Source organism: Sciurus vulgaris (genome assembly GCF_902686455.1).
Source record: "Sciurus vulgaris genome assembly, contig: HiC_scaffold_150_arrow_ctg1, whole genome shotgun sequence".
In the NCBI taxonomy this organism is placed as follows: domain Eukaryota; kingdom Metazoa; phylum Chordata; class Mammalia; order Rodentia; family Sciuridae; genus Sciurus; species Sciurus vulgaris.
Genome location: NW_027632903.1, coordinates 32929 through 55272, shown reverse-complemented (window position 1 = coordinate 55272; position 22344 = coordinate 32929). Strand labels below are relative to the sequence as shown.

At 56.5% G+C, this 22344-nt stretch overlaps 1 long non-coding RNA gene and 1 pseudogene across 3 annotated transcripts in view; both read right to left on the bottom strand.

Moving 5' to 3' along the window:
- Positions 1-2471, bottom strand: part of LOC306652229 — a 50324-nt gene extending 47853 nt beyond the window's left edge. For both annotated transcript variants that reach the window (XR_013761326.1, XR_013761327.1), the window contains exon 1: positions 2325-2471. This is a non-coding gene — a long non-coding RNA (uncharacterized lncRNA). The remainder of the gene's footprint in view (positions 1-2324) is intronic.
- A 5316-nt stretch (positions 2472-7787) lies between these two features.
- On the bottom strand, positions 7788-22344 carry LOC306652226 (putative RNA-binding protein 19; annotated as a pseudogene). Its single transcript has 11 exons — positions 22326-22344; positions 21371-21441; positions 20559-20643; positions 20313-20516; positions 18722-18853; positions 18120-18234; positions 17630-17726; positions 16570-16680; positions 15873-16072; positions 13976-14105; positions 7788-7869 (listed from the first exon to the last, which is right to left on the bottom strand). The product of its transcript is annotated as a putative RNA-binding protein 19 (transcript).

Sequence of the window (22344 nt, the reverse complement as noted above, 5' to 3'; positions counted from 1 at the left end):
ACGCTTGCTCACATAGGCAGGGCTTCACAGAGGCCGAGCTCACAGGGTCCATACTCACAAGGACACACTCACAGGGGCCGTTCTCACACAGGCTGTGCTCACAGAGGTCTTGCTCATAAAAGCAGAGCTCACAGAGGCCTTCCTCACAGAGGGCTTGCTCACATAGGCCGTTCTCACAGAGGCTGTGATCACAGAGGCCATGCTCAGAGTGGCCTTGCTTACAAAGGCCTTGCTCATAGAGGCTGTGCTCACAGAGCCCTTTCTCACAGAGACCTTCCTCACAGAGTCTGAGCTCTCAGAAGCCATACTCACAGAGGCTGAACTCACAAAGGCCATTCTCACAGAGGACTTTGCCACAGAGGCCTTGTTCACAGAGGCCATGCACATAAAGGCCATTCTCAGAGGTTGAGCTCACAGAGGCCTAGCTCACAAAGGCCAACCTCACAGTGGCTGAACTCATGGAGGCCTAGGTCAGAGCCTGAGTTCACAGATGACTTACTCACAGAGGCCATTTTCACAGAGGCTGACCTCACAGTGGCTGAGCTCACAGATGCCTTACTCACAGAGGCCTTGCTCACAGAGGCCGTTATCACAGATTCCAAGCTCACAGGGTTCAAGCTCACAGAGGCCATGCTCACAGAGGCTGTTCTCACAGAGACCATGCTCACAGAGACCTTGCTCACAGAGGCCATTCTTACAGAGGCCAATCTCACAGAGGCCTTGCTCACAGAGGAAGAGCTCACAGAGACTGTGCTCACAGAGTTTGAACTCACAGAGGCCATGCTGAGGGGATGGGAGAGCAGGCACAGAAGGGCATTCCCCAATATGTTAGGGTGAGAGGCAGGCAGTGACCAGTGGTCACAGAGACTCAGCCTCCAAATTCTGCCTGAACTCTGTGGCAGCCTTGACTTTTACAGCATTCAAGGGCACAGTCTTGGTCACTGTTTAAAAGCATCTGAAGGTTCAGGGGCCCTTATGGTGTGGCTTGCAGAGAGCGTGTTATCTAGTCTGCAGCTCCCAAAATCCCCGTCCCAGTGCCCTGCAACTAAAGCAATGGTCCTTGGGGGGTGAAGCTGGCGTCTGAGTGAAATACCTCAAAAGTCCCTCCAACCTCCCAGAAAATACAGCCAGGTGGGTCTGCATAAGCAATCCTCGTTGGCCATAGGCACACAGGTACACACAGCTGGGGCTGAGCAGTGCGCTCAGGAGTTGAATTTAACTGTGACCTGAGTGCAAGAGGAAGATGACCACAGGGTCTGAGAAGCCATGTCTGAGCTGACAGCACACAGTGCTGGTGACAGTGGGGAGTTCTGGTGTCTAACCAAAGACAAGGAAGTGCTCTTCCCTCTTCCCTGCACTGGCAGGACCTGACACATGGGCCTCAGTGAGGGAGATGTGGTCACTAGCAGTGAGGTCATCTCCCCGGGGGTGGTACAGATCCCTGGCCATGTGCTTCCTGCGGTGATGGCTCCTCCTGCTAAGGGTCCCATTTATCCCTGGTCTTAGGACTCAGCAAGAAGGCTGTCTCCTCCATCTGCACAGGATGTTCAATCTACATTCAAATACTCTCCAGCCCCTCCCCCCATGTTTGCTGCCCATCCCTGGCCCAAGATACTGTTCTCTGGCCACTGAAGGCTTCCTGTCCACCCTCCTCCCATCTCATCTCCACAAAGGGGCTGGAAACTGTCCTGAAGCACAAATGAGACACTTCCCCATGTGCTCCCCGCCCTCCAACAGTCTCGCCCGGTCTTCAGGCTGACATCCAGTCTCTTCAGTGACCTGCAAATCTAGTCCTAAACACCTCCACCTACCCTGATGCCTGCCACACACTGCTGTGCCAGCTGCCCTCGGGGACTTATTCCTCAAGTGCCTGACACAGGCCTTTTGCACATGCCATCCCCTGCTCCTGGACAGCTTTACCTCGAGGTCTCTATGCAGGTGACTTCACGTGGGCAGGTGTCACCTCAGTCATCTGCACCTCAGGGGTACCCCTTTGCCCACCCAGCCTAAGGCAGCCCCACTTCTGAAGTCATGTGACTAAGCATTCAGCATGATCTTGTCTTGTATTAATTCATGGCTCCACTGCCCGTCTCCCCACCAGAAAGAGGAAGGGCCTACCACAGTGCTAGGCCCACAACACAAGCGTGTGGGTGGAGTAAGTGAATGAAAGTGGCTGTGTAGGGCTGAGGGGTCTTCATTGCTTGGGCATTGTCCCCTGGAAAACTGGTGAAAGGATGGGCCCAGCAGGATTAGAGATCAGGGGTTGCCCCCAGTTTCAGAGGTGATGGGCCCCCAGCATGGACCCTGCCTCACAGCCTGCTTACCTGCAGCTGCTTGAGGGCTTTCTGGGCTTGCTCTGGCTTCAGGTACTCCACGAATTCAAACCCCACAGAAAGCAGCACTCCTGGAACAGGGGACCCACCATGAGAGGGAGCACAGCCTTAGCCAGTGCTCGGCTTTGGATCCTTTCCAGTTCCCTTTCCAGCCCCCACATGGCCTCAGCTCCAGGGATGCCATTTATGACTAGTTGCCCCAGTGAATCCAATGCCACTATTAATTAACAAATGACTGATGTGATAATTAACTTCCTAATAGGATCCCACCATAATGAGGGAGGAGAAACTGACAGGGCTGACCACTGTTCTCCAGAAGGAGCCACTACCTGGACAGCCCTGCCTCCATGTGGCGTCGCAAGCACCCAGGGCTGCCTCCTGTGTGCATTACTGACCCTTGGATCTGGTTCCTAGATTTCAGGTCTAAAGTTCTAACAGGGTGGTGAAGGTGCCCTGGCTCTGCCTGGTTCCCCATTCCAAGGCAACAGGAGGTCAGAGAGCAAGAGCAACAGCAGCCTCTCCAGGGGCACTGCTTCCTGACTGTGTGTCAGGCATAGAGGGGTAATGCTGGGGAGTCTCATGGAGCACCCCTAAGCACAAGGTCTCTAACTGCACCTCTGCCTCCCCTGCAGAACCCTGCAAGTGTGTTTCTATTCAGAGGCTGAGAGACCCAGTGCTAGGTGCACTGGGGAACCTTGTGAACAGCCCAAACGTGACTTGGAACTGCAGGAGACAGGCAGTCCTGTCCCATGGTGACTGTCAGTTTGCTCTCTGAGCAGAGAGCTGTTGTTTGGGGGCAGAAAGTTGTGGGCAGTGGGCTGGTGGCATCTGTATCTGAGTGTCAAACGTACTCCTGAGAAAGAGGAGCTCACCCACCCTCCAACACGGCAGGGCCATACTGCCTGGGAGGCTGGTCTCTGCCAAGAGCAGCACATGCTCCTGGCCTCTGTGCCTGTGGGTTCAGCCCACAGGAAATGCTGACCTGGGATTGAGGGAGGGGGGCACATGCTGGTGCCAAGAACCCAGCTCTGCTGGCCCCCCCATGTGCCAGTTCTGCACAAGCTCTGCCCACTATCTCTCCTTGTGCCCCTCAAGGGTTAGCAGTATGACCTGCTGCTACACAGCCACCTGCGCCTGGCCATCCTTCACACCAGCCCCAGGCCAAACATGGCTTCATCCTGCTGCACCTAGCTGACCAGATGCCACCTAGCTCTCCCCAATGCCTGGCTGGATGGCAGGCTCCAGAAAGGAGAGTGGACACCCCAAGAGCTGCTTCCAACTTCAACAATGGGTGGCAAGGTGCTGCTGAGTGCTCTCAGGGGCAAGGGCAGGTTCCCAGAGTGGCAGTGTCCCTGCAGCCTGGTTTACCTGCTGCCACAGCAGCCTGAGAAGACAGAGGCAAGGGACCTCCAACTTCATGCATGCACAGAAGCATCTGCTTAAAACCCTCGGTGGTTCCCCACCAGGCTGCAGTCCAAACCCCTACAGGGCATAAAAGCCACTTCCTAAGCTGAAAACTGCCTCCCTTTCCACCTCCTGCCTTGGTCTCTGCCACCAGGCTGCTCAGCCTCCCTGCCTCTAGGCCCACTCTGACTTGAAGAACCTGCCACATTCCTCCTGGTCCTGTGCTGAACCAACCAGCTCACATGTCCCCCAGCTACTGCAGGTACCTGGGGACAGGGACCACATCTCTGGTGCTCACTGCCTGGTGGTCCAGACCAATTAAGGAGTAAATGAGCAGTGGTCACTATTGGCTTGTGCTGCACCCCACAATGTCTGTGAATCAAAGGGCTGCTGCACTGGGTACGTGGCTGTGATAAAGGACAAAGGATGTGTCCTTGCTCATGTTCTGCTGGGAATCAGCACATGAATGAGGGGAGGCCAGGAGCCTCTGAACAAGACACAGGGCTGAAGGGAGAGGCCAGGTGGTCTCTGCCTGCCCACTACCTAAGGGCCAGGGAGTTGCAGATTAATGACTTGGTGGAATGATCTAGAAGTTCTATGTATGGGTCATTTCCCTTGGAACTGAAGCGGGTTAAGTTCACAATCGGTCCTTCCTTCTGGAAGGAGTGGGGAGGAAGCCCTCAGGTGCTGATGATACACTGCCTGCCCACTACGTGCATAGCTCCAGGACCATGTGACAGCCTGTGAGGCTCTGGACATCCCAGGATGTGTGGGTGTCTTTGACTGTGCAGCAGGAGTCTCCAGGAGAGAGGAGGGGCTGTTTCAGACAAGCCTGGCCGCCCTCTCCACCCGCAGGTACGATTTCTTCTGGAACCACTTCCTTCTAGTCCATATTTCCATGGGTAACCTGCTTTGCTCTTCTTGGAGATGGAGCAGCTACTCACGACACCCACTTTGGAAAACACCTGGAGAAGAGAGGATCATGCAGCCCCCGACTAATGGGAGCATCCGCCACCTGCGCGGGAGACTCTCCAGTCACCATGGGTCCACCTACAGGCACAGGAAGCAGGAGGCACACAGAGCTGACCCGAGGAGGCTGCTCACTGTGCACGGGCCTGTGCCAGGCCCCACACCATCCACCCACCTAGTGACCCAGATATGCCCTCAGATGGGCAGCCGAGGGCCAGGGAGCTAGCAGTTGGTGTCACAAAGCCAGACATGCTGGACCTGGGCCTAGGCGGCTGAGTCAGGCTCTGAGCCACTTTGCAGCCTGCTGAGCTGTCCTCCCATGTCTGCCCACGGAGATCCTGGGTCATTCAGATGTGGTAAGCAATGGCCTGTTCCAAGTAACCTTGCCAGTCCCCGGGGCCTCTTGAAACGGCAGCTGGGCTGCTTTCTTCCTCCACTTACAGAGGGAAGAACTAGGCTTTGGAACAGCTGAGAGGCCTGCTGCAGACCCCAGAAGCCGGTATCAGTTCAGGGGCATGGAATCTACTGACCCCAGGCCCTACCACCTCACTGCCCTCTGTGCTTAAAGCCAAAATAATTCTAAAAACCTGTAAGTCACACTCTACATTTCCCCTCCCTTTCCCTGTCTCCCTTTAGAGCCCAGTTAAGGCACACTCCACGTGGCCCTGGCTCTGGCCCTGTCTTCAGTACCAAAGACAGGCAGGTGCTCAGTACTGTCCACCAAGTGAGCAATGGGTAGCAGGAGGAGCCCAGACCCTCACACACATCAGCAGCAGACTTGTGCTTCAGGCTAGGACCCTCTACCAGGAGGATCTCAGTCGTCCTAGTCAAACCTTCAGAACAACCCAGTGGGAAAGTTCCACTCATGCCTCTATGACAGCCAGAGAAACTGAGGCACAGAAAGGCTGCAGGGCTTGCCCATTAGCAAGGAGGGAGGCCAGGATCCAGGCCCGGGAGGACTTACCCCCGGCTATGGGCTCCACACTCAGGTGGTGGGACAGGGGTCCTGTGATCTGGGTGTGCTTCCCAACAGTGCTCTAATGGGCTGTGTGAGCTCAGGATAGTGAGGCAACCTCTCTGAAGCTCCATCTCCCAGTTGAACTAGATGGTCCTGGCTGAACCTTCCAGCTCCAGGGCCTTCAATTCTGAGGACACCCTTGAGCTGCCGTTTGTGAAACTCCAGGAGACACTGATCCAATAGTGATGTCCCACAGCAGGCCGGAAGTGACAAGGACGACACAGGACCAGAGCTGGCCTGACAGGTTGAGTCACCTGCCTTTGAGACACTGCTAGGGTGCACCTCTAAAACTAAGTCGCATCGGTATCAGTGCTTCACCAGGTCCTCTGGGGCCCCTGGCCATGCTGCCTGCTTGGGTCTGGGCCTCTTCATTGCTGTGGTTGTCCTCCTACCTAGGGACAGTCATGGCACAGAGTCGGGGTCAGTGGACACTGCCTCTTCTCTTGAACCCTCTATAGAATTTTAGGGCTCAGGGGACCTTTTGAAAGGGGAATCAGAGGATTTCTATCCTCTGGTCATCTCTCTTAGTTCACGGCTGTGAGCTGTGTAACTCATCCATTAAGCAGGAAATCTGGTGAACATCTGTTCTGTGCTGTGCTCGATTCACTGAAAGCAGCACTTCTGCTGGGGAGTCCCATTTGGGGAGGTGGGGAGCTTGCAGACCCCATACTCTGGGAGGGGCCCCTCGCCCATCCTGGCCCTGCCACCCATGGGCTGCCATGCTCACTGGTCATCTGCTAAACCCCGGCTTGGAGCTCTCTACCCCGCCCCTCCTGCTCTCCTCCCACAGGTGCAGACTCACACCATACAATGTGCCAGATGGGGACACCTCACTGACAAGTCTCCTGCAGGCTCCATCAGGCCACACACAGTGGTGGCATCAATTTCTGGGCTGCTCACAACAGAAACAGTTTGCAAACTGTTTCCAAGCATGCTTGGAACTCTGACCCCCCCCCAACTGACAGCAGGGGTGGTGTGTGGCAGGGTGGGCTGTCCACCACCTGAGCCATGCCGGACCCAGAGCAAACATGCTGCCTGCATCACAGCCTGGAGCATCTCCCATTTCTGGTGGATACTCACATCCCTCAGTGTCTCATCTGTGGTGCTGAAGTTGAGATTTTTAATAAACAGAGCACATTCTGGAAGGCTCTTGTCTTCCTCCTCCTTCTCCTCCTCCTCCTCCTCTTCTTCTGCCCTTGGCTATGGGGGCCTCTGCTCCTTCCCCTGCTGGCTTCTCACCTTCTGAGTTCTGTCAACCACTAACCCCATCAAAAACAAACCACTCCATTAAGTAACATCTACCCACAAAGCCAGGGCCTAAAGCACAGAGCGCTGTACCAAGGGGCTCTGCCTCTGTGGCACAGTCAGGAGGGACCACAGGTGTCAGCAGCAAGAGAGCCAGGGAGAGAGACAAAGTCCCACCATGCGCCCCTGTGGTATTTCACTTCTTTTTTTGTACTAGGGATTGAACCCAGGGGCACTTACCCACTAAACCACATCCCCAGCCCTATTTTGTATTTTATTTAGAGACCAGGTCTCGCTGAGTTGCTTAGCGCCTCCCTTTTGCTGAGGCTGGCTTTGAATTCAAGATCCTCCTGCCTCAGCCTCCCGAGCTGCTGGAATTCCAGACATGTGCCACTGCACCCAGATCCTGCTCTGTTTTAAAAAGAATATGACAGAGATCCAAACCTACAAGCCCCAGATAGGACTAGGCTACACTCATACTAACTTCAAAATAAATTATGGAAACTATGTTCTTGAACCATGAACCTAAGGAAAATGCTATTCTTCCTTAAAAAACAGCACTTAGTGAACTTTCAAACTGAAACGCATCTTAGAGTTTTGCAAAAATTACAGAATGGGAAAACAGAGCATTCTAAAACCCCTTGAATATGGATTTCAAATACCCCTTGCACATGCATGTATGTCAAAAGTGATTCTGTCTATACACAAGGAAGTCATAGTATTTCCTAATAGTGGAAACTGGGAAAACTCACCGCAGAGTCACAGATAGACCAGCAAGGCCGCCGGAGCCTGGGATGGTAGGTCGCCACTTAAACAATGTGCTGAGGAACGCTGAAGGGCGCTGATGGACCCTGGGAGCAGAAAGTGAAGATGAGGAGGGTGGTGTGTGGTTCCATCAGTCTGCTCAGGCAGGGAAAGTACACATGTGCATGCAGTTGTAAGAACAGAGGGAAGGGGCCATGGCCACTTCCATAGCAGCAGACCTGGGCAGCTGCACCAGTACCTGTCACCACTGCCCCTGCACCTCACCCCCTCTGAAGGAACAGGTTCCCAGGAGAGGGAGGGAAAACATGGCCTTGCCAGTTAGTGGCAGTGCCCATGGGTACATTGGACAGAAGGGGCAGGGCCATGGGTGGTTGGCCAGGGCCCAGTGTGGGTGTCTGTCCCGGTGAGGGTGGTGGATGCCTCAGCCTGAGGACCATTGGAGAAACCCTACTTTAGGGAAATGCACTCATTTTGGCTCAACCTCCCCAGTTTCACCAAGTCCTGAGAGCTGGGCCTGGGGACAAGCCCCTTTCCCAGGAAAGGTTCAACAGCTATCCTACAGCCCCAGGGTGGGGATTCCTCACACCCTATCCCACCTTGGTGCTCAGCAGGTGGCCACCCTGCCCCAGATTCCATCTCTGCCCCCCAGGCTTGCAGAAGCTCCCGAGTTCCCACAGCCCAAGAGGAGCCCATGGGCTTCTCCCTAGCATGCTTCCCTCCAACAGCTCCCACCTGTGCAGGGCCTAAGGGGGCTTCTGGGTGCTCAGACCTTCCCTGCTCTGTCACACCAAACTCTAGGGCCCTGTTCCCTGCCTCTTGCTTTTGGCTTGAAGCTTTCCAGTTCTGATTAGTTGTCAACTGCTTAGCCACTGAACAAGCCTTTCAAGCCTCACAGAAACAGGTAGTGACCGAGCTGGATCCCTCCCAGGGCCCAGAGGACACCTCCAGTCCTCCAGCTTCCTGGGTCCCAGACCACAAGGAAGAAATCTGCATGCAGGCTTCCCCCGCCCAAGAAACAACCAACAGACCCAGCAAGGGACTGCAGGTGTGGCCATTGATACACAGAAACCCACTTTCAAAGGAGAGACGAGAAAACAGCCTACTAAGGACACAGCAGATCAGACTCCAGGTCCTGGAGGAGAACTTCAATCAAAGTGAAAGTCAAGACTGTCAGTAGGAAGACCCTCTGGGACTCCTGGTCATCCTGCATCTCAGAGGTTAAAGGCCAAGAAAAGAATTGGCAGTAAATCTCCTGTCATTTGCCAGGACTCAGCTGGGTGCCTTGGCTACCTGGCCTCATCCACAACCACAGAGATCAATCACATCACACATACAAACAGCTGACCTTAGGAATCCCAACGTTAAACGCCAAGTAGTTTCAGGAAGGCAAGACAGGTTCCCAGAAGACTGACAGAAACTTACAGAGGAGAGAGGCATGGAGACAATGGTGCCCCAGAAGGTTCATGGCCAGTGCAGGGGGTAGCCTCTCCTCAGCAATCACCAGCTTCTGCCCCCTGGGGAGGCCAACTCGGTATGGCCAGAAGTTCAGAGTTTTGAAAAGAAGCATAAAACCCAACTTTACACTGGAAAATCCAGTTTTTCAATCTTGGCAACCTAACTCAATGGCTTTTGTGCCAGGCAGCAAGCAGACACCTCTCTCTTGCTCAGAGACCTCTGGCAAAGACTGATCACCTTTCCTGCACTGTCCCAGGGGTCTCCCAGGGACACCTTGGAGAGCCCAGGGCCCTCAGCAAGGTGGAGTCGACCCCACCCGACCCCGGCCCAGGAGCCTGGTCAGATGGTCACAGGCACCACCTGGGGTGTGGCGTTTGGGTTTAGTGAGAGCCGAGCTGAGCTGAGCAGGCTGGGTCAGTGGGCACCTCAGTAACTGTGCTCAGGAAAGATCCCTCCCTGAGCAGGTCAGCCGCTCTCAGCCCCGCCCAGGGAGGGGCACTGGGAAAAGCAGCTGGCTGGAGATGAAAGCCGTGTTCCCCTGTGCCCGGCCTTTCCCCAACAGCACAGGTTGGCTAGTTCCAGAGACGTCCACACCCTAACCCTTCAGGCCCACGATGACATCCCTGCCCCTGGAGTGCCCGGATCCTGTAATGCTACAAGAAGAGGGCATGGCAGTCTTTAGAGATCTGCTGACCACGGGGCCTGGAGAGGAGGGGCCTGGAGACAGCAGTCAGGAGGGGCAGAGCCATGGGACATGCATGTGGGAACACAAGGCTGTGGGCCTGTACCACCAGGCTCTGCTGTGTACCACACACACAGCCTGGGCCAGTGACGGGGCCACCCTGCCTCCGCATCCCTCCTGCAGCCTGGAGTAAAACCACACAGACACACACACACACACACACTCTCTCTCTCTCTCTCCTGCACTGTGTTGAGCTGTTAAGAAAACAAGATCCACTACTCATCCAGAAGCCTTTTTACTATCACCTGTCATTGGACAACAGAGTGGCTGGCCTTCCAGTGGCCTCTTAGTGCCTGCTCCCAGTTTGCCAGCTCCTTTGACCTCATTGCTGACCTCACTGGCCTCTTCACTGATGCTCAAGCCTGCCAGTGCCATGCTGACCCCGTTGCACTTGCTACCTCCTGGCCCAACCAGCTCCCCTCCTGTCTTCCCAGGCCTGGTTTCTGCTTGCCCAGTGTCAGTCCAAATATCCTGCCCTCAGACAGCTCTTCCTGGCCACACTAGTAAAAAAGGCCACCATACCCTGGTGTCCTCTTTCTAGAACTCCTAGCCTGTTCTGAAACCACCTTCCTTACTGGTTGCATCTGGGTCCCCAACTAAAGGGGAGTTCACTGAGGACAGGACACAGCCTAATGCATCACAACTGCACCCCCAGCACTTGTCCAGAGAGGACACTCCAGAAACATCTGCAGATGGCCAACAAGCTGAGTGCTCAAAGGAGCAGTGCAGACGGGCAAGGTCTCAGGCCTCAGGGCTCACAACTGTGGGGCACACCCCCACGCCCTCCAAGTGTGTGACCTCCAGAGGCCACTAACCCCGCGGCTTACTCTTTTCCATATGTGAGTGGGGACCATGGCCAGAGCTGCCTGCAGGATGACTGGGAGATGAACATCGAGGCTCTGCAACAGCCCCTGGGCCTATACGACACCCCAGAAGTAACACCGCACCACCAACACTGCCCCTGGACCCTGCATGTCCAGCTGGCCGGGCTGGCACCCAGGGGAGCCCATTATCCCCTCTGAAAGAAGGTGGCTTTGGGGAAGCCCAGCCCTTCTCCTGCAGGTTCCAGGCCAGACATCTGTGTTCAGGGGACTGTGTCCCTGCTGGCCCTGAGGACAGGACCCAGCCTGACCCAGTCACTCCAGCACCTACCAGCACCCCCGAGCCACCACGACAAACCCAACTGCAACCCGCATTCAGATCCAGGGGCGTCCAGATGTGGCCCAGGGCTGAGGCCACCAGCCAAAGTTCTTTTTAAGAAGTACTTTGCTGCTGGCCTCAATGGGGAGACAAAGGACGATGGGAAAGAAAAACTAAGTGACTGCAAAACTCAAGCAGATGTTCACCAACAGAATCGCCAGGCCCCGGCAGGAGGAAGCAGCGGAGGGGCCGGCTATGGGAGCAGGAGCAGGAGCCACTGGGCTGCAGGCAGGAGGCAAGAAGGGGCTTCCACCACAGCCCCACAATCAAATCCAGTCACACAGCGCCACATAGCTTTGTTATAATCGCCGTGCCACTCCTCTAGGCTCCGTGCTGTGGCTGCCGGCAGACGTATGCAAACTGCTTTCCAGGACACCCCCCACTCCAGAGTTCCTTATCTGGAGGTGAGGATCTTGTTTGTGGGCCTGGGTCTGCTGGTCCCCCCACCTCTTATCATCCTGAGGAAGCATCTGGAACAATGTGCAGAGGGTGGGTGGGGTTCTGCAGGGGAGAGGGCACAGCTCGGGACCAGAGACTGGGGGCTGTGCAGGCAACGTGGTCAGAAAAGGAGATCAGCTACCACAGGCTGCGGTGAACCCAGCAGGGCTGGACAGATCCCAGCTCTGAGGCCTCTTGTCAGCCAGTGGGCAGACACCAGTCCCTCCAAGCTGCAGGCCTGTCAGGACCCTCAACACTAACCTGAGCCTGGGGACCAAAGAGCATTTTAACAGGGTCCAGACACTGGTGCTGAGAAGACACTGCTCATGCCCCAGAGCAGACCTGCACCCCAGGCCCTCCTCAGACATGGCTGTGAGCAGCCCAGGTACTCCTGGGAAATCTGGGCCATGTCCATTGTGGTCACCCTGGACAGCAGCGACAGAGTAACAGACGTGCACTCGGGCTGTGTGGGGCTAACAGTGGTCAGCATGGCATCTCCCCCCATCCTCGGGGGTGCGTGGGTGCCACCCTCACTGTTCAGGGCCAGAAATGGCCTGAAGGGAGGCAGCTTGCCCAGCCCAAGAGGGCATGGGACAGGGACCCTGGCCACCATCACCGGCATGCATGTCCTGCTCCCCAGAAGCAGCACCTCAGTGTGAGGACATGGAGAGCTTGGTGCCAGCAGGCAGGGAGTGGACCCCTCTCTGCCTTGGGGAAACACCCTCTCTGCACTCCCAGGGCCTGGCACTCCGCAGGTTGCATGGACAGTGAGGTAGACGAGGTGCCTGCTTGAGAGGGTACCATCAAGTTCAAATGAAATCAGCCCAGCCAGATGGGAGATGGACGCACCAGGAGGCATGGTGTCCCATGCGCCTTTCCCCTGACTGAGCCCAAAGCAGGGAGGAAGAAGCCAGACCAGAGCTGTCTGCAAGCCTCCTGACCCCGCCAGTGTGTGTGCTTGAGAGGAGGGTTCAATTGGGTCAGAAATCATCACCCGGGTTCATGTGCAGCAGCAGAATTGAAAGACAGAAAGCCACGGTGGCTGGCAGCTGCAGGGTGATGGCTGCTTAGGGACCCAGGAGGACCCCACAAGGGAAGTTGTCCAGGAGTACAAGGAGGGTGGAAAGGACCCCACCACAAAGCCGACCTGGGTGGCTCCAAGGACAGACTGGGAAGGTTCACGCCTTTCACCATCCACCTAGCAGATGGGGTGCGCTCCATCCGCAGAGCGAAGGAACAGGCAGAGAGTAAAGGGATGGGTGTGGCTTCCAGGCCAGCGAGTCCCAAATGCCCTTACAGATGGCCAGTCCTGACGACTCACAGGCACACTTACGTGAGCCGTAGGCATGCAGGAAGGCCCCAACCCGGCAAGGCCACGGATTCAAATCTTACAGGGGCAATCAGAGGCTCCACAGCCCTCTGCTTTTTTTTTTTTTTTTTTGCCATAAAACACTTTTTTTTGTAAATATATGAGGACAATGGAGATGGTAGACAAGGGGCTTATCTGTATTTAAGAGGAAAATTCTCATTTTAGTAAACTGAGCAATTGGTAACCCTGTGTGTGGTGGGCCGAGGGGTAGAATCTTAACACCTGGGTCAAACAACCCAGTCCACAGGAGGCTCCTGAAGGTGTCTGACTACAAGGTGTGGTTGTGGGTCCCTGGGAGCTGCCCGTCTCCTGGGGCAGCTGTAGGTATGGGGCAGGTATCAGTTCTCGGGCATTCTGAGAGGGGTGAGGTCCAGGGACGTGCCAGGTCCTGCAATCTGCACAACAGTCCTGACAAGGAACGCTTACCCTGCTCACAAACCCACTGTGTGGGTCAGCCAGGGGGCTGGGACCGCCCAGGCCAGGGTGGCCCACCACTGCTCTTCCCTTTCCTGCCTGTGCAGTTTCTGGACACCAGGGGGCACTGTGCCACATGCAAACAGGGCTCTCCTCCCTGCCAACAGCTCTCCCCACCTACAGAGCAGGGTCCTTCCCCACTATTCTGAGTATTAAGAAATCTAGGTCTTCTTTCCTTACCCGCAGCTGCTACCTTACACTGTGCTCACAATGCTCTATTTGGTACCAGGGATTGAACCAGGGGTGCCTAACCACGGAGTCACACCCCCAGCCCTATTTTATATTTTAGAAACAGGGTCTCACTGAGTTGCTTAGTGCCTCACTATGTTGCTGAGGCTGGCTTTGAACTCACGATCCTCCTGCCTCAGCCTCCCAAGCCCCTGGGACTGCAGGTGTGTGCCACTGTGCCTGGGTCTGATGCTCTATTTTTCAGGAATGTTTTACACACCTATACAATTAAGATACTGAAGTCCGTTGGTGTGCAAATGAACAAAGTGTTAAACCAGTGGCCTGATGAACACTTCCGTGCTGCCCTGCTCTCCTCCCACATAGACCATTCTTACCCATTTCTGGATCCACCACATTCTTTTCTGCAGATATCGTTGGTGCCTCTTGGCGCTCTTTCCTCTGTGGGGCTGTGCCAGAGAAGATGCCAACTGGAGCCCACTTGAGATACAGTGGGACGTGGTGGAACTGCAGAGGCAAAGGTGCCAACCTTGTGGGACTCCATCTTGGGACGTGGCTGGAGAAAGACTCAGTCCCACATACAGATGAAGAGTCTGAGGGTCAGAGGAGATGGGTGCTCCCCAGGGCAGAGGAGCCAGAAAGAGAAATGCGGCCTGGAGCCCCAAGAGAAAACACTCCAGCCCCTGGGCTGCACCTCAGCTTGCAAAGGAGAGCCCAGGCCTCTGCTGCCTTGGACCGGGGTGGAGTCAAGGTGCCCCCTGCATTTTCTCTAGTCAGAGGATGAAAGGGGGAGTGTGACAAGCTGAAGAACTGGTAGCAAGGGGAGGCTCCAGCAGGAAGTCAGTGTGGTCACCCAGAGAAGCGCTCTTGTTCCACACACACGTGCAGTGGTGGTTTCTTAACTAAGGAGACACAGATGTTGCTAATGGCTGCTACAGTAGAAGACGCTGTGAGCTGCAGGGCAGGGTGGAAGGAGACTTGTCAACCTGGGACCTCTGGGAATTGTTTCAAATTTCACAATGCGAGGCTCACAAGTTAATTACAATCAGGAAAAAAAAAAAAAAAAACACACACACACAAGCAGTCAGGTGCTGTGGGGCATGTGTGTAATCCCAGCAGCTCTGGAGGCTGAGGCAGGAGGATCTCAAGTTGAAAGCCAGCCTCAGCAACTCCGGAAGGCCCTAAACAGCTCAGCGAGACCCTGTCTCTGATAAAATATAAAAAAGGGCTGGGGATGTGGCTAACTGATTAAATGTCCCTGGATTCAATCCCCAGTAAACAAAAAAAAAAGAAAAATGAAAACTCGTGCTCGGGAGTAGGCTGTGGATCTGTACCACTTCTCAGCTGGGTGACTTTGGGTCACTGGGCCTCAGTTTCCTTATGTGCAGAAGAGGGACATGGCCTTGCCTGGGCAGGCCATTCACCACCCTTCACCTGGTGATGATTCCCTCCCACAGCAGCAGGAGGAAGGAAGAAGGGCGTCTGTGGTGCTGGCTCTGGCACCTGTCTTGTGTGTCTGGAGCACACTGAGTTCCTGGCAGCACAGTGGGCAGGGCCAGAGCTGGGGATGACCATGGGGGGCAGCAGCTGTGGAGAAATGACCTCAACACCTGCAATGTCTGCCCTGAGGATCATTGGGGGACCGTGGTTTGCAAAGCATTAAAGTGCTGGACAAAGTACTCGTGGTGGGTTAAAAGGTGTCTCCCCAAGAGACGGCTATGCCTCCACCCCAGAATCTAAGTAGACGTCCCATGCCACTGTCACCAAGATCCCGAGGTGGGATGTCCTGTGTTATCTGGGTGGGCTGTAAACCCAGGAGGAGATGTGGGACCAAGAAGGCCCAAAGATGGGGCACAGACGGGAGTGGGATGGTAGTGGTTCAGGGAGCCGAGGGACACCAGGAGCCCAATGGTGGCAGAGACAAGGACAGGTCCTTCTCTGAGCCCTCAGAGGCGCTGGCCACGCCCTGGACTTGGACACCTGCCTGCATGCTCTGCCACGGGTAACTTTCTGTTGGTCTAAGCCAACGTGTCATGGCTATAGATATTCTTAAACAGCCCTGTGTAGGGAACTGACTTTCAGCTTATCACAGGTACAGGACAGCAGAGAGGCAGACAGTGAAGGCTCAGGCTAAGGCAGGAAAGGAAGCCAGGGAAAGCAGGGATGGGGCAGGGGGCAGAGCAGGGTGCTTTCTGCAGGTGCACTGCGGAAGGGCGGAGCTCAGGCTGAGGGCCCTCCCACATGCCAGCTCCCTCTCCCCTGTGGCAGCCCTACCTTGGAGTGGCCAAGTTTTGGAAGGCCCTGTGCACATCCAGGGGCTCCAGGAACACCAAGATGGCAGTGACACCACCCTTGGGCAGCAGCACTTGGCCCAGGCTCCGGAAGTGGCCGACGGTCTCCTGCAACTCAGCTGCCAGGGTGCCTGTGAGAAGGTTCTTGGCCAGTATCATGGTCTTGCTTCACTCGGCTGTGGCCTATGGAGCAGACAGGACTTGTGAGGGATGGCAGCAGGGGTTCAGTCTGACACCAGCACTGTCTGGAGCGCCAGGGGCCAGGTGTCTGGGAAGCAGACCCAGGAGGTGCCACCCTCTCCAGCAGGCCATATGCTGGCTCCACAGTTGGGCAGCTCTGCTGAGAAGTCAGCCCCCAGCCCTCCCACTGAATCGTGCAGACCCTGACAGTGAATGACCAGCCTGCTGGACCTCCCAGGTGCCCCAGCTACTGTTCCACTGATCAGACTGGCATCTCAGTGTGGAACTTCAGGCCACCTGCTGCCACAGGCATAGATGGAGAAGCCCCAGAAGCAGCCTGTCCCTTTGGGGGCAGCTGAGCAGTGAGCCCTCAGATTTTGGTTCCAGTCACCACAGGGCCTGTCGACATACCCCCAGCCTCCCTGGAGCCCCGTCCCCAGCTCTGCAGCAGCCATCATTAGGGGCCATCAGAGTCCACAGGGAGGGCAGTGGGGACCCACCTGGCTGAAGAAGTCCAGGCTGATCCCGTTGTGGAGAAGGAAGTGCCACACCTCTTGTACCAGCTGGGTCTCCCCAAGGGGCACATGGACAGCCACACTGCACTTGGTCACCTGAGAAAGAGGGGAAAGGAGGCCCACAGCCATCAGGTGGACCTGATCTGCTCTTTCTAGCCAGAAGCTGAGCAGACCCAGTGGAAGTGGGTTCAGCAGTGGCTCTCACCCAGCCACACCTGCCTGACTCCCTCTGCTGCCCTCTCCAGTCATGTATCTCCGCACTCACTTGGGCTCTTCCCTTCTCCATAGTGGGCATGTCTGCAGCTCCTCCTGCAACCCCTGGGGGCTTCTGCAGGGCTCAACCTGACCCCAACCCCTCACTCCAAGCAGTCCTTGCTCTGTCACCTCCCCTACAAGCCCGGGCTCTCCTCTCTCCACCTGTCTCCACTAGGAGGCTCCAGAAGGCACCAGAAGGCTCTAGAAGGCAGGACCCTGTGCCAGCACTGTGAAGCCCTGGTACTCGGGGTGCTCGGGGCACTTGCAGCACCAGAGCCACTGCGACTGTCCCTTATCCCTCCCTCCAACTCACGCCAACCTGAACTGCCTAGCATGGCAGCCATGAGCCACTGGGCACCTGAGGCGTGGCTCGTTCAAACCCATGTCCAGCTATGCATGGAATTCAGTGGCCTGGGTGGGAACGAGGGGGGAGAAACACCCTGTGACTATGCTGGGCACAGTGAAGTGACGATCCCTCAGACGCATTAGCTGAAGATGACATTTATTAGAATTAATTTTTCTGCTTCTTTTGAAAACATGGCCACCAGGCCATTCAGTTACACATGGGCTTGCTGTCCACCTCCACAGACAGGTTGGCCTCTAGTGTCTTGAGGAAGGGCAGAGGACCGTGGAGAAAGCAGCCAATGGGCAGAATCAAGGGACATCCCTTGCCACATGGCTGAAATGCGCTCCTGGTTTTGCCCAGAAAGAACTCCGCAGGGGTCCAGCCCTGGACAAATTTGCCAAGAAGGTCTGCAGATACAAAGCTCGCAAGTCACAGGCCACTCACGTGATCCAACACTTGGCTCTTGGTGGCACTTTATTTCTGTGTGATGGCATCAGCCCTGGTGTTGGGCCCCATGAACAGCGTGTTCCAGTTGTGGAATCTGCGGGTGGGGGCAGAGCAGGACAGACCACGCTGGGACCCACCAGGCGCTCTCTCACAGACACATAGCCTGTGATAAGCCTCCCCGCCTTCCTAGTCCTCCTGCCAGCTTGCCTGTCCTGGGTGGGCTCCCCACCCGCAGGCAGTGGGGCTGACAGATCCAACCTCTGGCAGTGCCAGCAGCTGACCTGTGCCAGGGCCCAGCAGGTGGCAACCATCCACTCATAGAGGACTTGATACCTCAGAGCATAAGTGAGCTCGGCACCGCTCTCCCCATCTGCAGTGGGGAAGTTGGCTCGGAGGTGAGGATGAACCTCAAGCTATAGAGCAAAAAGGACCATGCGGCCTGGAAAGGGGGAAAGGGCGGTGGAGCCTGGGCAGGGCTGGCAAGGACCTGGAGCTGCTGACTCTGTCCTTGGACACCTTTTTCTTGTAGGATGAGCCAGGGGTGTCAGCATCCTCACTGGTTTCCTACCTGATGGTGGAGGCAGCATGTGCAGCATCCTGCCCTGCGGGGACAGGGGAGGAAGTGGGCAAGCTGCCCTCCCACCCTCCAGCCCTGCTCTCCAGTGGGGCCTCCTGTCTAGTGAGGCCTCCTGTCCTAAACGAGTTGGACCCAGGGCCAGACCTGCAGGAGGACAGGGACAGCAGACAGAGCAGACACACGATTACTCTCGGTCCAGTTGGCGCTGGGGTCCCTGACACGGCCAACCTTTCCTGACATGCCAAGGGAAAGGTGCCCTTCTGTGATACACCACAGCCCCTCACACTGTGCCCCCAGGCTCTGCACAGGGAGAACATGAGTGACCGTGTGTGGGCCAGGTCTGGCCTGGAGCCCACAAGGTCCATACGCTGTGAATGAAGTTACACCGGAGGTGAGGTGGCCTGGGCACATCGCAAGGTGACCCTGAAGAGCAGAGCTCCCTGCATTCCACAGAGCCATCCCTCCTCCATCACCAGGCTCGGCGACCCTGGCAGGCCCATGAGCAACCTCACCTGGAACACCTGCCCATCCACTGCCACGTAGGCCTTCACCACATGCTCAGGGAACATGAAGGTGATGAAGGCAAAGCCCTTGGGGTTCCTTGGTCAGGCTGTTGATGGGATAGTGGAGCTCTGACAGGGGACCTGAGGACAGGAGAGCATCAAGTCACCTGTGTTAGAGCCGGGCCCAAGCTTGGGGGAAAGAGCCGGGCACTAAGTGCTGGCCATACGAACACAGCACAGCTGCCGTGCACTGGCCAAGTCCACTCAGCCTGAGGGAAGGACGGTGACTGCCAGCCATGAGGTCCACCTCCAGGTCAAGGGTGTCATTTCCCAGTCCTGTCGCCCCCCACACTAAGAGAAGCAAGGAGGAACATGCCAGGCTGCACCTGGCTCCATGGCCTGCTGCGCACAGCCTGTCCTGGGCAGTGGCCTTGCCCACACAGGCTGCCTCCTCTCGCCTGTGAATGGCACAACGGTCACCCCAGAGACAGTGGCCTCGAGGGTCCAAGAGTTAGTGTGCGGTCACTACCCAGGGCCTGTTGCAGTTAGTGCCACTAAGTATTCATGACGCCGTCCCTCTCAGAGGACACTGTCTGCAGTGGTTCCACTCTGAACACCAGGTGTGGCCACATCCCAAATGGATACCTGCAGTCTAAGGTCAAGCCCTCCCATCCACCCAGTGATGCCATGTGGCCAGGACACCAGCCCATGTGAGGACCTGGGGAGCAGGACAGTGTGGACAGACCTTCAGGTCCCATCACCTGGCCTGCAAGCAGGTTCCACTTGGGACCTCTGAGCCGTCCTTGGCCCGAGCCACACTCACACAGCCTCACTGATCCTCCACACCCAGGCCAGCCTCCTGGGAGACAAGAGCGCCGGCAGCATCTCCAGAGCACAGAACCACCTGCACTGCGAGCCCACCTTCCTCCCCTTGACAAATGGCCCCTGTGACCAAGCTGAACTACCGGCCTGCAAGTTCCCAGCCCAAGAAGCAACGGCAGCAAAACCAAAGATGGCCCTGGCTGTTGCCTCTTCTCAGAAGCTCGGTTTACTTGGGAAGACTTAAGAAAGAAAAGCATTCCCAGGCAGGAGCATGGTGGGTGGGACAGGCTGGGCGGCTGCTGAATTCTAACACCAGAAGACAAAGAATCTCAGGAAAATGCCTCCATCGCTCCTGCTCTGCATTTGGATGGTGAGAGCTAAGGAATCAATTTCTGCAGGGCATGCTGGCTATGCCTGTGGTCCCAGCAACTTGGGAGGCTGAGGCAGGAGGATCAAGGCCAGCCTCATGGACTTACCAAGACAGTGTCAAATTAAAAAAAAAAAAAAAAACTGGGGATGTAGCTTGGTGGCAGAGCGACTCTGGGTTCACTCCCCAGCACCATTAAAAAAAAAAAAAATGAATCCAAGTTCAAGTTCAGAAAGCAGAAGATGCCACTAGATCTGCAGTGGGGACAGAGAGCTCTGTTTTCAGATGAGGAGACCAGCTGGAGCCACTGCCCGAGGTCAAGAGCGAGTGGGAGGCAGACTGGGCCGACCCAGCCAAGTGGGAGCCAGACGCAGCAAGGGCCTACATGCACGGTCAGGAGCAGAGACCTACCATAGGGGGAGAAGAGCACCTCCAGGTCCTCCTCGGTGCTGGTGTAGGGCAGATTGCACAGAAAGAGCCTCCCGTAGTCAGCCAGGTCCTCCTCCTCTTCATTTTTCCCAAGCGTCCAGCCTTGCCAGGGCTGCACACTGTTCTGCAGGGTCCCCTTGGCTATGGGCACGTCCTTCTCCCTGAACACCTTGATGTAGAGTCCACCTGTAGGAGGAGAGGGTCCAAGGAGCCTGGGACTTGACACACCTGGCTGGGGACCCAGTTCCTGGCTGCAGGCTGCCAGATGCTCCAGCTGGGAAAGGCAATGGGCCCGGGGGCCCGGCAGCAGGCTCTGCAGAGGGGCAGCAGCCTGAGCCCCTGGGACCTAGCCCAGCCTGCCAGTATGGCCTCAGCCCTTGGAGCCTGCTGTCATAGGCCAAGTGACATGTCCTCTGAATTCTGAGCCCACTCTGGCACTGCTGGTGGCTCTGCCTTGTGAAAGGTCTTGTGACAGCCTGACCCTGAACAATCACCTGCTGGTGAGCAGGTTGCAAAAACCACCCTGCATGCCTAAGGAGGCCACAGGGATGGCCTGCCTCCACTCACACTGCAAGAGCTTGATAGATACCTTCCACTGACCTGCCAGCAGGACTCCTGGGGACCCTGTCTACCCTGACACAACGCATCCCCAGGAGTCCATGGCTGAGTCCAATCGCCGTCCATGCCAGAGATGGTGGAGGGCCACGTCCCAGCTCGGGGAAGGTGCCCTTTCTGCACCTCCACCAACCCTGCCCAGAGGCCAGAGCATGCTCCTCACTCCAGGAGGCCCAACAGTTGGCCCACTGGAGGCCTGCCTCCTCCAACCCCAGCCCTCATCACTGCCATGACCGCCCGTACTGCCCAGGGTCATGTGCCTGCTCATGGGCTCCAGTGCTGCCTGCCTCTCCACAGTCCCTCTGTTTGCTGCTGTACCTTCAGAGCCCACAGTGTCAGGTGGGAGGAAGAGCTCAGCACAGACGTACATGAAGGAGCCCATGAAGGAACGAGGAGCCCGAGGGGCTCTGCCAACGCCCCCTTACCATGTACGCCCTGTCGCACTTCAGGGCTTTCTTCACTTCCTCTTTGCTGCTGAAATCCACAAAGATGTACCCTGAGGGGGACCAGGACAAAGGTTAACTGCAGGCCCTGCAGATGCTGGGAGTCACTAGGGCTGCTGCACACAGCTCAGGGCAGAGGCTGGAAGCCTCCAAAGCACAACCCCCTCCCTCCCCACTAGACCAAACTCCCTTTTGAGGAGCCCTCTGCACCAGCCTGGCTTGCTTGGCTGAAGGCGCCAGAAGCCAATTGTCAGAAACAAGGGCCTTTCTGACTCCCTCTCGGCCTCAGCCCTTCCCTGACCATGTTCTGCAAAGGAGAAATGCTCATAACTGGCCCCATGACCTGGCCTAGCACTGGAGGGCTGGACTCTGTGACTATTCTCCCAGTGCCAACTTCCCTCCAGCCATGTCCCCTGCCTCTGGGTAGCCAGATCCAGGGCTCCAAGGCCAGGGGCAGAGGCTCACTGTCCAGGGCAGACAACCGGGGGCAGCACCACGCATGCTCAGAGTAAAGCGCCGCCTGCCAGCACCACTCCTAGGGAGCAACAGAGACTGCGACTCACACAGCACCAGCAGGTGGGGGGTCTTTCCTGCTTATGGGAGGCCTCCACAGCCTCAGCCTCATGGAACCTGTACCCGTGGAGCCTTAGAGCAGCACCCTGTCTACCCCACCATCTTCCACCAGCATGAACTCAGCCCAGCAAACCCAGGACTGCTGGCCTCCATCTAAACAGACAGGGGAACCTGCCAGAAGAGCGGAGGCTGGGCAAGAAAAGACAGGTGAGGATTCTAACACTGTCCACCCGGCTGCCAGAGGCAGGAAAGAGGCCATCAGAGCCGTGTCCTGACCAGGGTAGAGTGAGGACCACCACCAGGAGAGGAGACATGCCCCACCCTGTGCCAGCCTCCCTGACTAGGCCCAGCTCCCAGGCCTCACCTGTCTTGTTCCCATGCAT